Raw genomic sequence first — 15040 nt, 5'->3', positions numbered from 1 at the left:
TGTAGCATTTTTGGGAACTGGCTGACCTTGTCTATCCAGGGTGTCCAACCAAGACACCTCTATGTCTTGGGTAGTCAAAAAATGATCCGTGGAATTTTTTTAGGCTGTAAGTAAATGCACAAAATGAATTGCAAGAAATCCAAAAGGTGGTGAAAAGCACACAGTGCTCAGGAGAGAAAGAGAACCTTGAAATGCATCCAGAATTTTCCTGTGCTAGGCACATCTTCCAACACTTCCCTTTGTTCCCAGCATAGATACAAATTGAACACCACCACAAAGCCCCACAATACAGCAAGATATGGTGAGATTAAATATAAGAGCTATTTGAGGTTGTTAGAAAAACTAAAATTAAAGATAAGGCTTTAAAATCACAGGACCATGTTTACATCAACCATTTATTTCCAGATTTGTAAGGCTATTTCTATGAGATAAACACTTGACTAGAGAAGGGTTGTAAATACTGAATTGAATTGGTTTATACGGCCACAGCACCCAAGATTCTTTGCTGCAAGGTGAAAAACAGGCTTAGTAATTTTTAAAAATACAGATCTATGACAAGCCCTGCTAAGGAAGCTTCAGCACACAGAAAGCTCTGTTTGGAGCCCCGAGTTTCCCTGTGCTGTATCCCTGCAAGCTCCTTTCTGAATACACAGTAGGGGCTTCACACACCAGTTTTTTCCTTTCTTCCCTACTTTGCTCCATTTCCTGGTACCACAAACCCATTTTTCTAAATGGATGTCTTGGATCCCAAGTATCCCCCGGGGCAAGCCTGTGTTTGAGCAGCCCTGCAAGAGGAGAAATGCAGCCTGATACTCATTAAAAGTCTGTTGATGGGCTCAGCCTCTCCTGCTATTGAAGATTCATCAGTTTCTTTTTCCAGGAGAATGTATTCAACTGCAGTATTTGGAAAGTAGAGCAATAGGACCAATTATATCCTAGGAAAGCATGTGTCTGCATACAAAATTTCTGCTGTGGTGAGATGGCATTAAATTCCCTGGTAGATTGCCAGAGTTTGGAGATATTAAGGCTGGATTCTGACAGGGTGACAAAACCGTGTTACTGCGGCGCACCGGCGCACAGGGGAGGAGGTTTGCACACTCCTGCCCCAGGCACAGGGACAGCACAGGGCTCAGGAACTCGCCCCTACAACACCCAAACAAAACCCAGACTAGCCATGACACCCACTGCTGCATCCCACAAAGGTGGGAGTCCTTGTGCTCTCTCTCTCTGCTTCTGGGCTGGAAGATGTGAAATGGCCCCAAAGGTAAAACCAGGGGCTGGTTTTGCCAGGGCTCAGCTCCTCCAAACGTGGGTCGTGACCCTCAGGTCTTGTCTTGTTTTTAAGAATAACCAAATAAAACCAACAAAAACACATAAATGATATAAAGAGTTGAAAGTCAGGGGACTGGCTTCCAGGTGATTTTGAACAGGGCTGGTTATTAAGTCACACAGGCACTTTTACAAAGTGTCTTGGTCATCTTGTTCTTGTACAAAGATGCCCTTGATATTCTGCTGCCTTAACATCAGCCACCAATATCCTATTACATTCCATGAGGAGCAGCTGCCCCAGCATCTGCAGCTCAGGAGGAGGAGAGGAATGCTGTAAAATCCCAGGGAAACACCACTCAGAGAAATAAACTGGTAGCAGGAGATACCTGGGGTGAGTGTGCAGGACACCAGAGCACATTGATCAAAATAACAATAGGACATAAGGCAACAAACAAGTGCTGATCTGCAGAGCAGCTCCCAACTTCCATGTGGAGATGTGTGAGATGAATTGCCTGGGGGAGCGGGCTGTGGGGAGGGAATGGCAACTCAAAGCACAGCGTGAGAGAGAACCTTCATTGATTCACTCTGGAGCCTGCAGCTACCAAGTCTGAGCTCAGAAAACAGCAGTTTAATGGAGGGGGTTGGGTGAAACAAAATTACTTTGTCAGAGAACTACCAAAGAAAAGTTAATTAGGGATTAATATTAAATGAAGGCAAGAGAAGTTGGAAAGGGTAAATTCAGCCAAAAAGGTTTGTAAGAAAGGGGCATTCTGGGGCCTGGTGAGCAAGGAGAGCAAGACCATGCTACTGTTTTTTTCTACATTCCTCATAGGAGAAAAGAAAAGGAACCAAGCCTGAGGGAGAATATACAGGAAACTAAAAACCCCTCTACATTTAGTTCATTTCAGCATCATGTAGAACTTGCCCTAAAGAGCAACACTCCTGTACCTGGTAAAGCTCCACCAGAGGTAACAGTAGGCTATAAAACCATTGCTGCACTGGAGTGCCAGCAGTTCATCCTCAGCCAAAGGCTCTGTGCAGCCCATGGATTCAGGGGATTATTTCCAGTTTAGAGCAGCAGAGATGAGGAGCAGGTTTGCAAAGGCAGCAAGGCTGCACAACCAGGAGGACACTACAGCAAACACGAGCCCCTGGCTTCCCCTCTGACCACTGCAGCCGTGAGGGCTCTGCCAGGCACAGATCCTTCACATGCTGAGTACTGAGTGTATTGAGCATTGTGTGTGAGTACTGGGAATTGTTGTGAAAGGGATACCCCTTTTAGTGTCCATAATAGAAACTTCTTCATAAACTGTCCCACCTGACACCCACAAGTTGGGGATCTCTCCTGGGTTATTTTTCTAGGCAACTTTAGAGGGAAGGTCATGACTGGAAATCCAAGTACATTCATTGCCCAGAAAAACCAAAAAAAAAAAAAAAAAAAAAAAAAAAAAAAAAAAAAAGTGGTTCGTTATGGCATTAAATATTCAAAGCTCCTTCATATAAAAAATTAATTAGCTGACCAAACATTTGAATGCTGAATAAATAATCTTTCCCTGGCAAAAATAAAGCTGAATGATCTGAATCAAAATCCATCCAGCAAGGAGAAGGAAAAGATAAGCTGTTTTCCTCTCTAAACTTCCCCAGCTTTCATTGCAGGTCACACAGTTCAAAGAGGATCGAGTTCAAACGTGACTCCAGCATTTGAGCCCAACCTTGATCACAGTGCAGTGTTCCTGGGAAACAATCAGCCCCATCCCAAGATAAGGTGACACATTAAAAAGCACAGACCTGGCCTGAACCCTGGTGCAGGAGCTTTGAGTTCTCCCCTGTGCAGGGAGCTTGTCCATCCCAGTCACCTCCATAATCTCCTAAAAGGCCAGGAATATACTCTGATTTCCTACCCAGCAATGGGGAATTTCACCCATCCCCTACAAAACTGGCTCTGCACCTCCAGCAATCTCCCAGTTTCTTGCTCACTCTTGAGTAAGTCCCATGAATCTCCAGGGGATGGAGCTTCCCTCTCCTTCCATGAGGTCCCACTGATCTCTGTTTTAAATAAAGCAAACCAATGTTCTCTGCCCCAGGGATGTTTGCTATGGAGTGGTTTTCCACACAATGCCCAGAGGAGATGGGAAGGCACATCCCACAGACAGATTCAGGCAGCTGCAAGTCCTGTCTTAGTGCTTGATCAGGTTGCAACTTTGGAGTTATTTATTCAGATTATTCTTTTAATTTGAATCACAATTGAATGCTCCAAGTAGCTCAACCTGTGCTTTAAAGGCTCAAGCATCCACACTGAGTCAGGCCTGTCTATAAAAGCAGTGAATTGCATATTTTTATTAGGTTCATGAGGTGCTTTTTTTCTCCTGAGTTCAAACACTGGCAATTTATTCTGTAGCAGCTCCTTTCCTGAGCCAGGGGAAGAACCAGCCTTTTGTCAGTACATGGAACCACCAGCACGCTCATTTTCCCCACAAAACTCCCTCATTCCAAAACATCATCCTGACTCACAACGGGGTCAGGAACCAGCTTGTAGGGGAGGGTATTGAATACACAACGTATGCACAGGAATAAACAGCCGATGACTCATCCCAAATTTGTCCTACATTAACTTCACAGCCAGTCCCTGCTGGGGAGCACAGAGGTGCTGCTTTAAAAGAACTGGAGAAAAACTCAGGGGACATGCTGAACTCTCAGCTTGTTCACCAAAATGTGTAATTTGGCAATATCAACAATGCTCAGAAAATACCAGGGCACTGCATTCACTTTCTCGAGGATTTCTCTGCTGCAGGCAGGAAATACACAGTTCAGCCCAGCCTTGCCAATCAAAGAGTAGCTCAGATACACTTATAAAAATGCCTGCAGAATTACCACAAAAATGGAATAATCCTACAAGAGATGCTTCCCCAGCTTTACTGTGATGTCTGACAGTAAGAGCACATCGTGGTTTTTTATGCTTTCATTTAAAGGAAACTCTTCAGCATTTTGTTTGGGGATGTTTGCAATTACTGCTGCTTTCCAATAAGGTGATTTTTTAAGCAGGTAACAGTACTTGGCCCATATTTCCAGAAAGAAAAGCCTTCCCTTGCCCCAAACACAGAGAACTAATAATGGCAATTAGTGCAAAGCAGAGTTAATGGTTTTTTTCTCATGGAAACTCAGCCATTGCACCTGGGCCTGATGTTCACCTACAGGCACACAGGCCACAAGGGTGTTCAAACCCAAACAAAGCCATCCCTGAGACACTCCTGTGCCTGAGCTCTGCAGGTTCTCCCAGAAAAGGCCTGGCAAAAACCCCACTCGTGCCTTCAACCATGGGGCTTCACCTTGTGAGCTGATGTCACAAAATATGATAAACACCCTTCTGTTCCCTGTCCTTCACAGGCTTGGTTTAGTGCCCTGCAGTGAAATCTGCTTTATAAAAGCTTTTTTTCTGGAATAATTCAAATTAAGATCTCTGTTGGAGCGTGCAATTATCCTATATGGGTCTGAGCCAGTCAGAGGCAGATCTGCAACTGGGGATTATTTTCACAGCATATAATTTTCAGATCACACACATCAATGTTATAATTGGGCTGTGGGAGCAGAGGGTATCTTTATTTACACACAGTTCCTTTAACTCAGCAAAGTGCTGTAATTTCCCTTCTCCTTAGTAAATATTTTTCTCTCCAAACCTGCATCACAGGGATGGCCCATGACTGGGGAAGCCCTGCTTGCTCCAGAGGTCATTGCATTTGGTAAATTAATCCTAATTGCAGGCATAGTTCCTGTGAAGCTTGTTGGGTGGAAACCTTGGTAGGCTGAAATGGCTTTGCAATTTTAATCAGGAAACTTTCCAAACCTAAACATTTGCAATTCTCCAAAATATGATGAGATCACTTACTTATTTTTTTTTTTTAAAAAGACAGAAAAAGGAAAAAACCCATGAGGCTTGCAAAACAGCAATAGACACCTTTTAGGACCAGGCTGTTTCATAACCCATTAAAATCTTGTATATTCATTTCTATCTTTTGGTAGATTGGCAGAGACATCAGTGGAGTCTTTCACCAGACTACATTGATCAAATTTTCCAAAATACAATTTTTCATGTTGAGTAAAAAGTCCTTACTGGAGTCTTGTATGTGGGTTGGACTTGGACAGGGTTACTTACTTCCATCTGCTTCATTTCATGAAATTTTAAACAACCTAATCATTTATGAGACTTCTTCCTTGCAAACCTTCGTTGGATTTGTCAAATGATTTAAAAAATTTTAAACCCATGGAAGAGCACAAGAGACAAAATAGTTTTGCCTAGGGAGCAGGTGACTGAGATGCAGACACTGTGATTTCTTTGCCTCTGGTTTCAGTCATTAGGAAGCAGTCAGGTCATGTTACTATTTTCAACAGGAAGACTTGATATTTTTCCCCCATGAAAAAAAAAAGCCCGTTTAGAGCCAAGAGCTTTCAGAGCACATTTCAAGGATAACCCACAAAATGCTACAAACTGTTTGAGCTCATTATTAGCCCCAAAATCAGCGTCACAGTGTCAGCAGCTGTATACACCTAATGCAGTGGCCACAAGCCTGCTCAGCTAAGAGGCAAGTTTTATTTCTGATTTGGTTCATGTCCTGTGGAGCCAGAGCTTGGCAGTGTCAGCTGTGCAGTTCTGGTGTTTTGAATAGCCATTGATGGGGAACTGGTTTAAAGACAAAATCTGCTCCAGAAAGCAAAAGTAACACAAGAAAGGGCAAAAAGTAAAGATGAGCAGAATGTGATTAATCTTTTTCTTGGCAAGCCAGCTATACTGAGAGTTCTGTGTCATTAACTTCAAATATAGAGGGGTTTATAAGCTTATCTTCATGTTTTCATTCTAGCACCTATGAAAACCACATGTGCAAAAGAAAATACAATAAATTTGAAGTTCTTTCACTGAGTACCAGAACAATGCATTAGTCACAATTCCAGATGAATTCATTATGGAAGATTTCATAACTGTTTTGTTTTGTTTTGTTTTCAGCTGTTCTGCTGATATTTCATTGTAGTTTGCCTTGACTTTTCTGCAATGTGTTCCTTGCCTACGGAGCTTTCCGTTCACAGAGTTCTCCAGGCTGACCCTCCTGGTGTCCTGGCCGCAAAGTGTCTCCCTCACAGGATCCCACTGCTCTGCCAATGCCGCTAAGCAGGGCTCTAGGCTCAGGAAATCTCCCTTACCCTGGAGTAACTCTGGAAACTTTGTCTAAGCAAAGCCCTCAACATGCAACCTATGCAGAGCATCAATCCATTCAAAATGAAGCTGTTTCCTTTAGAGAAATAATGGCTAATAATCATAAAATGAACCAAACCAGCATATTTTGGCAGATTGTCTGATTTGTCAAGGATAAAGACACTTCAGGTCATGCCACAGAACTGTGCCTATAGTGCCAAGTCCAACATTGAAAATAAAAGCAAAAATCTCTTGAGTAGCCTCAAAACCTCCACCAATGTTCTTTGATTTGTCTTTCAATTACAAATATCACAGAACACGTTGGGTGGGATGGACCTCAAAGCTCGTTTCATTCCGCCCCATGCCATGGGCAGGGACACCTCCCACTATCCCAGGCTGCTCCAAGTCCTGTCCAACCTGGCCCTGGACACTTCCAGGGATTTAGGGGCATCCAGAGCTTCTCTGGGCAACCTGTGCCAGGACCTTTCCACCCTCACAGGGAACAATTTCTTCCTAATATTGAATCTAAACCCACCCTCTGTCAGTTTAAAGCCATTCCCCCTCAGCTCTTACAGATGTTTCAGGATTTCCTACTGGGAGTCTGTGATCATCAGAATGAAATTATCAATTGCTCTAATTTAGCTTTTAAACTGAACTGAATTAAGATTCTCTATGATGTCCTCGTTCAGGGCTTTTCAAAACCCAGCCTCTTAGAGGAGAAGGGGAAAGGTACACGTAATAAGAGGTGGCTGCAACAGAGCAGGCCAGTTTCCTGCCATTTAACATCACAATGGTGGAGGAGTTACTGCTAATATGAAATACAATTTGTAAATCCATTAAAACAACAAAACAGCCTGATTTGCTGTATAAAAAATAATGGCTTTGTCCTAGAAGAAAAGAGGTTTGTTTCAACAAGACAGGGAAGAGAGTTGTTCTTGTGACTGCTGTCCTTTTTGCCCCCTCTGCTTACACAACCCACAAGATCTGTAAATGTTCTTACTTCCAGCAGTTTCCCTGGGCCAGTCTCTCCCTTCAGCTGTTCTCATGAAAACCTGCTTAAAGCCACAACTGAACCAACATCCAAATGAGGACAGAAGCTGACCCAGATGTGTTCAAGCAAAAAGACTCAAAGGCCCAGCAGGAATTCAAGCAAAAATGGGAATAAGGAGCAAATGAAGGCTCCCACATTGCTGTGGGCTTCACTGCCCAAACCCAGAGGAGTTTTTCATTGGGTGAGCTGCCAATGCCACAGGCTTCATGCAGCTCCAGCAGGAGAATCCTCTCTAGGTGTTATTGATGGTGCCCACCACAGGATTCCCCCCAGGAAGGGCACACAAATGGCTCTGGAATGCTGGAAGTGCTCCAAGTGCTCAGTGCCCCTTACAGCCACAGCCACAGACTGCAGAAGTTCTGGACTCAAAACACCACCACAAACATTCTGAAGGCAAATATCAAAAACCTGAATCATTTTACACATCTTTCAGCAGCAATCTTCGAGCCCTGCAAACCCAATTACAGGAATGAATTATGAGGTATCATTCAATGGGTTAATTACTCATAATTAGATTTTGACATTCTTTGTGAGACAGGCATTTGAGTTGTGGGGAGAGATGTCCTCATCTCAAAAGTCACCAAAATGTTAGTTACTGTGTTAAAAAGGCAAATATAGCAGTGTATGCTAAAAGAGAGGAATCCACACAAGCAAGAGACACAGCCCTGGAGTCACTTCAGCTGTTTCTATGCCTGGGAAGGCCAGGAAGGCTCCAAGGGGTGTGTGCCCAGTGCAGCAGCAGTGCTGTCCTGCAGTCTCCTCTGCCCACCCTCTTGCCTAAATACCTTGTGGATGTGTCAGGCCCACATTCCCATTTTTCTCACATTCCCATTTCCAGCTGTGTGCCCTCCTCACCACAGCTTTTGTGGCCAGTCTGTGACTTGCCCCACCTTAAACCCAGCACTTCCCAACACCTGCAATAAACTAACCCAAAGCACTCAATAATAAGGAGAGAAAGAGGGAATGAGCACCCCAGTGGGTGTCTGTCCTGCAGACTGTGAGGTGCCTGCAGGGAGGGCCATCTCCACCTTCTCATAAGCAGCAGAAATGACACCACTAGCATATCACAGAAATAGCAGGAAATTTTATCTCAGTCCTGGACTGAACAAAAAGAAATGGAAAAAACCCTAACCTTTTGGCAGATGTTAGTGAGAAAGTGAGAGCTAAGAAAGAAGGGTTCAAGTTTTCCTTCATCCTTGGCTGATGGCAAAGAGGAATTCACCCCATTTTCCTTCACTAAATAGAACTGTAACTTTATGGAAACTAAAAATAGCGTTGACCTGGTTGTTGCTCTTTATGACTACATTCTTATTTCCAGTTTCCTTCCTTTATGCCTTTTGCCTGACTCAATTGCAAATTGGTTTAATGTTTCCCCTTTTTCATGAGCATCCCTACCAAAGGGCATAGCCTCCTCATCTCTTCCTTTTTTGGCTTTGAATAGCTGAGAGCCACATTAGCATCCCTTGACTGGAGCAGGACCACGGCCTTGCTCTGCCTTTATTTCCTCAGCCTTCAGTAATCCTTCTATTTGAAACTTCCTTTTCAAGTGGCTGGATTTCTCTTTAACCTGTTTACCCTCTCTGAGGAATATTAGCACTAAGGAACCAGCCACATTCACTCTCCCCTTGGTCCTGTCTCCCTCCCTCATTCCTGAGCCTTAAATACAGATCACTGGTCTTTTACTTCTGAATATCCCAATGGTGTCCATCATCCCCCCTTCCACTTCCTGCACTAAGGAGCTGACAGGTACATCATAAAATAGATCTTGTGGTTTTTATTCCAGTAAAAGTACCTTGAGCAGGCCAGAAGCATCACATTATAACCGCACGGTGAGGGCAGCTCTAATTGAAAGACTCCTTCATGTTGGAGAAGACCTGCAGGCAAAGCTCACATGCAAAGCTGATCCCAGGTCCCCCAGATCCAAAAGCAATACAGAATGTGCATTTGGGACCCACTGAAGTCAATAATGTGCAGTTACTTAGTCCTTCTTCATTTAATGAGAATCTGTGTCTGTGCATGTGTGTTTATGCTATTGTTACCTAATAATTCTCTAGTGAGAGGCAGCAAACACAGAGAAACAGGGAAGAGAAAAGCAGGTCCCTTTGCTCTGGCACTTGGCGCTTTCCTTGACAGAGCGAGGAAAACTGAAATATTTGGAAATCTAGGCCTTCACCAAGGCTGCCCCCAGGACCTCCTCTGACTCCACACTGGACCTGTCCCTTTTCCTGAACCATCCTCAGGCTTCTACTATGCATCCGCTCCAAGAATTCTGCTTGCAGGAAGCATCTGGAAAATAAGGTATGACCTGTGCACATGCACTTAACCTGAAAAAAAAAATGAGCCAGTAATCTTCCCATGTCCTGGAGAGAAATAGGACACATTTTATCTTCTGTGATTAAATTAGTGCTTGACCTGCAAGAAAGTTGTAGAATATGATTTCCCTGGATTACCTCTGTGAAAAGCACTTTCCCTATTTTCTTTCTGATTCTTTGTTTGCAGCCAGACTCCCATTTTGGGAGAGGACCATTAACTCCAACACATTTTTCTTTGCAGATTACACCACCTCCAAGAGTTTTTCATTCCTTGCAGCCCTTACTTGCACTTCTGTTTTCTAATGCATTTTGCTGCTGATGATGCCCTAACATATGAGGAGCTGAATATCTAAGGTAAGTAGCAGAAGGGAGAGATTCAGGGATGTGCATTTACTCAGATTTTTTCATTTCACAGTAGGTCCAGGAGAAATGCACATACATTTTTTAAGAGATCAATCAATAATCATATTTTGTTTGCTTGCATCCCCAGTGCAGCATTTCCATCTTATTCCCATAGCATACAAAAGGCTTATTTCTTATTTACCTGCCACAGAACAACAGGTGAATGTTTATGCACAGGCTTCAAGAAGGTTTAAAATAAGACCAAACAACTCCTTCTCTGACAGCACACGTGGAAATAATAAATTGCCTTAACACAGAACAGTGGTCATGGCCAGTGAAAAATAATGAGCACCCTGTCTGGTTTTGAGGGTTTCCCTAGGGATGCTGTGGAACCCGCAAGCATTTTCTTGACTAACCAAGAAAAATCAAAGTGCAGCCCTGTCAGCCTTTCTTGTCCATTCTCTGGATGGCTTTGGATGCACAAACTACCACAGCTGCTCCTGCATGGAGCACAAAGGATGATAATCTCAATAGAGTTACCTTAAATTGCACCTACACTGCTGCAAATGCAACCTGCCCGGCCTAGGAGCTGGACTTCCATCATCCTTGTGGGTCCCTTCTGATCCTGTGTCCCCCACTTGAACATGCAGCTGACCATCTGGCCCTTGGCAATAATGAAATCATACAGAAGTCTCCCTGCTATGCCCCAGAGTTAGCCAGGAAAAACAATGAGTTAAGTGGAAAACTAGAAAATTTAGTCTCATTATTGAATATGGTCTTGGAAATATGGAAAATTTCCACCTTTGTCACCATGAAAAAAGTACAGCTGCTTCTGAGTTAATAAAATGGTAGAGGACTTCCAAAGGATATGGGATAAGTGGCTGCAACTCCTCATTTCTGTGTCCCAAAACTTAGTGCAATGTCTTTCCTGACTGTGCTGGCACAGCCTGGCCTGGCACTCGATGCCAGCGGCTGCTTTTTGCTGCAGAATTGGCAGTTCAAAGGTGTAAAGCTCTATTTCTGCACTAACCTGATTTGGGCCTGGGATGGATTATGTAAGGTTTGCAGAGAGGTATTCATCAGCACAGGCTGACAACATTTCATCTTGCACAACTCCACAGCAGAAACTAATGAGACATTTAAGAAAGAAGATGAAAAGGAGGAAAGAGGGGAAGATAAAAGAAATGCATTTTTTCTTTAAAAAAAAAAAAAAAGAAAAGAAAAAGAAAAAAAAACCCAAAAAACCAACAAATAATAAGCAGAACAACTAGAAAGTAAAGGAAAGAACATTTTTCTGAAACCTTTGTCTTTTTTGTTCCTGAGACGTGATGGTGTTTGTCTCCCTTGAGTTTTCTTACCCTTCTCACTGTGCATGATCAATTCCTGTAACTGCAAAGAGTAAAAACCCAAAGAACATTAAATGTGATTTCTCCTTTTAGTCCATTTTCCCAGCATAGTTTTGCAGGCTGTATTATTTACCATTAAACAATTTTACATTCAACATTTCAGGAGACATTTCCTTCAGTAGCAGTTTTGTTTGTCACTCCGAGATGAAGCTGCTGACTTTAGTGTGGAGAGGATTTTAACAGCAGCCAGCAGAAATGTCACTGGGTGTGAGTAACACTTCCTCAATAAATACAGAAAAGTGTCTTTAATTGGCACAGCTCTGGTAGAACCAGAGAGGTGGCAGCTCAGGGCTGTCCTCTCTGTGTAACACGGGGACAGGGGGACACGTGGCTGCCCATGGGAAGAGAAGGGAGGCTCTAAAGAAAATACTGAACTGTTGATCTCTTACCTCATTGCACCCGTGACAGAGATGGGGTGTAAGGGGCTGAAGTTATTTTTCTTACATGTTCTTATTCCATTTTTTACCCGGGAGGAAGAGGGTGCCATCAAGTTTCTCATTGAGGTATATTTCTTATGATTAAAAGCGCAAGTTAATGATGTTATTACTTCAGCACCTTCTGCAAACTCATCTCCCGTACTCTTGGATGAACTTGTTTTCCATTCAGTAACCTTTTCTCAGGCTGACTCTGAGATGCAAAATGCTGCACAGTTTTGGGTCCCAGAGGATTGAAACAGGAAGAGTATCATAGAAAAAAGAGTGGGAAAAGATCTTCCCATGTCAGTTACTCCTTTCTCTTCCTCAGGGCAGAATCAGCTCTGCTAAATCACTCCTGACTTTGTCTAAAATGATCTGAAGAACCCAACAACAGCCCTTAAACTTGCAATGCCAGAGCCTGCTCTGCAGTACCCCTCCCAAGAGCTGTCCTACTCACCCTGTGCAGCCCAGGGGCAGCTGAACTGCAGAGCAGGGAGCCCTCCTCCCAGCAGGAATGTTTAGGTGTATGACTCTCCAGAGCAGGAAAACGACAAGATTCCTCTAAATGCAGGTTAGAAATGATGCCGGACATTTAGGACTTGCAATTTGCATTCTGTAATTGTATTCCCATATACTCTGAATGATTTTATAATTTCTCTGCCAAACAAGGAAATGTGTAATGCTTGTGATATTTTGATATCTTCTTTTGATATTCCAGGATTCTCATTTATTTGGGTCCCACAGACAACAGTGAATGAAAGCCCCACAGAACAAACTTAATGAAAGGGTAATGAATTTAAAGCAGCCTCCATCCTACAAATGCAGCATGAACCACAGGATTCATTGCCAGCACCACCAGGCACATTCACACAACAAATGTGCTCCTTATAACACTTTCCTGTGACAACACAAGGGGTTCAAAGAGCTGAAGGCAGGGCTGACATGGTGCAGTTGGAGAGGGAGGAGAGTTCCTTTCCCCTCTTGGTTGGTTTTCCTATCACAGCTACTAAATGGGATTGAAAAACTCTCCACCAGACCAGGGCAACCTGTGCCAGCACACCCTGGCCCCTCCGAGGCACTGCACACAGGGAAGGTTTCCACAGATCCTCAAATCCCAAAACACACAGTGACAGTAAAAACAAACTGAGAGAAGGGTTCAAGGAGAATCATATTATTCCATTGCTGTGTTACACCAGTAATAGCTGAATGTCCGCAAGGCTGCTAAAGTAACAGCAATGCTTTCTCTTGAAAAAGAGTTGTGTTGAAATTTCATTTAAAAGCACCCAAAACACACACAGCTAGAGGTGATGAGAAGGTTAAAGTTAAAGCAGTAAGAAAAAAACTGAGGAAAAATGGAAAAAATCATCTGGCTGTTGATAAAACAAATCAGTCACAGTATATCCACAGACTGAAGGGATATCTTCGGCACTTTTGAGAGGAATCAATGTTTGGATATTTGTGGACCATCCCAGTGCTTTCCACTGCCTCCTTTCAAAGTGACTTTGAACTGGTGCCTGCCACAGGACAGGGTCAAACATTCCTTGTCTCCACAGGAGGGAAGAGCCAGCACCAAACAGATTTGTTCTCCCAAGTGCTTACGCACAGAGCTCTTCAGTAACTTGGACATCCACGAATATGTTATCCCACTCTGCTGCAACAAGATCTGCTAAATTATCCTGCCTGTCCCTGGATGGGGAAAGCTTGGAGAGAGGCCAGTCACCAGCTGAGAGCTCTCCTTGCCAAGTCTGTCAGGCAAATTGATTTTCCTCCAAGATCTTTGGGCCCCTCTGAGCAAAAAGAAACCATATTTCATCTCCTTTTTGCTCAAAGGGCTTGGAGCAAAAATCTCCAGTCTGGACTAGAGGATGCAAAGTGCCAGCCCTGGTCACCTAGAAAACTTTTGGACGTGGCCCAAAACAGCAATGCTGCACCAGTGGCAGCTGATGAAGGATCATCTGTGATGGGTCTCACTTCTCTGATATAAATGCATTGGTCTATCTGCTTGTTCACTGGAGATATTTTGAAGATTCTGTGCTTGAGGGGAGGTTTATATCCCTTTCCATCCTACAGCTGGTCCTCAGTTCCTAAACAGTTCTAGAAATCCGTGAAAATTAGCAGGCTTGGAAAATGTAAATTGAGGATATTTGTTGCACCAGGGTAAGCTCTAATACATCACTATGGTGCATTGTTGCCTAAAGTGAAAATAACCAGAGAAGATTTATTGTGTACCCTCAACAACTGTTTATTGTGTACCAACAACAGAGGAGGAAATAAAATCGGAATCCAAGGGTTTTTTCTCTCAAAATATCCCCATTTCTGCCTTTGTCTGAGCAGCTCTTATGGCTTCTCCTGAGTTCTGAGGAAGGGAAGCATAACAAAAACAGTACTTTTCCTAACACCAGAGATGGCACATTTCTGGTTTAGGGACATATTCCACAGCAGCATTCCCTACAGGCTGTAGGAGCTAATTATGGCATTCCTTTCATGCAATGGCCATCAATTACACCTTCCTTGAGCCAGGGAGAAAACTCCATTCCCAGCTCCAGCAAAATCCTCACCACAGCCCAACCCTTTGCTCAGCACCACCAAATGGGTAAAGAAGGGAGATGAAGGAGCCTTGTATCCCCGATTTTTCCCATTTGCAAAGGGGTTTTGTGGCTTGTGCTGGTACTGCTCAAACATTGAAATAACCATTTTGTCCGGATATGTCACACACAGCTCTGAGGGATTCACTGCTGTGACAAAACTCTTCCCACTGCCTCAATGTGTTTTTAATGGAAGTCAATGCTGAGCACGTAATGGTTTAGCAGAAACACAACTGCAGTGTCAGAAAGGAAGAGAACCAACAATGCCAAGCTTTGGTCAAATCTAAATGACTCTCTTTCAAACCTAAACAGTTTTGGTTTAATTACAATTATTGTTGCCAATTTCATTAGGACAGTCCCGCTGTCTTTCCTATCTTTCATCGAGATTTCCAGGACTTGGACAAATAGATATACATTCTAGTGAACAGCAGCATTTCCATGAAGCTGTTTTTACTGTACACAGATGTCTGCCTGAGA

The sequence above is a fragment of the Zosterops lateralis genome, assembly GCF_965231275.1.
Source record: "Zosterops lateralis genome assembly, chromosome: 3".
NCBI classification, from domain to species: domain Eukaryota; kingdom Metazoa; phylum Chordata; class Aves; order Passeriformes; family Zosteropidae; genus Zosterops; species Zosterops lateralis.
Note: the sequence above shows the minus strand (reverse complement) of the source record.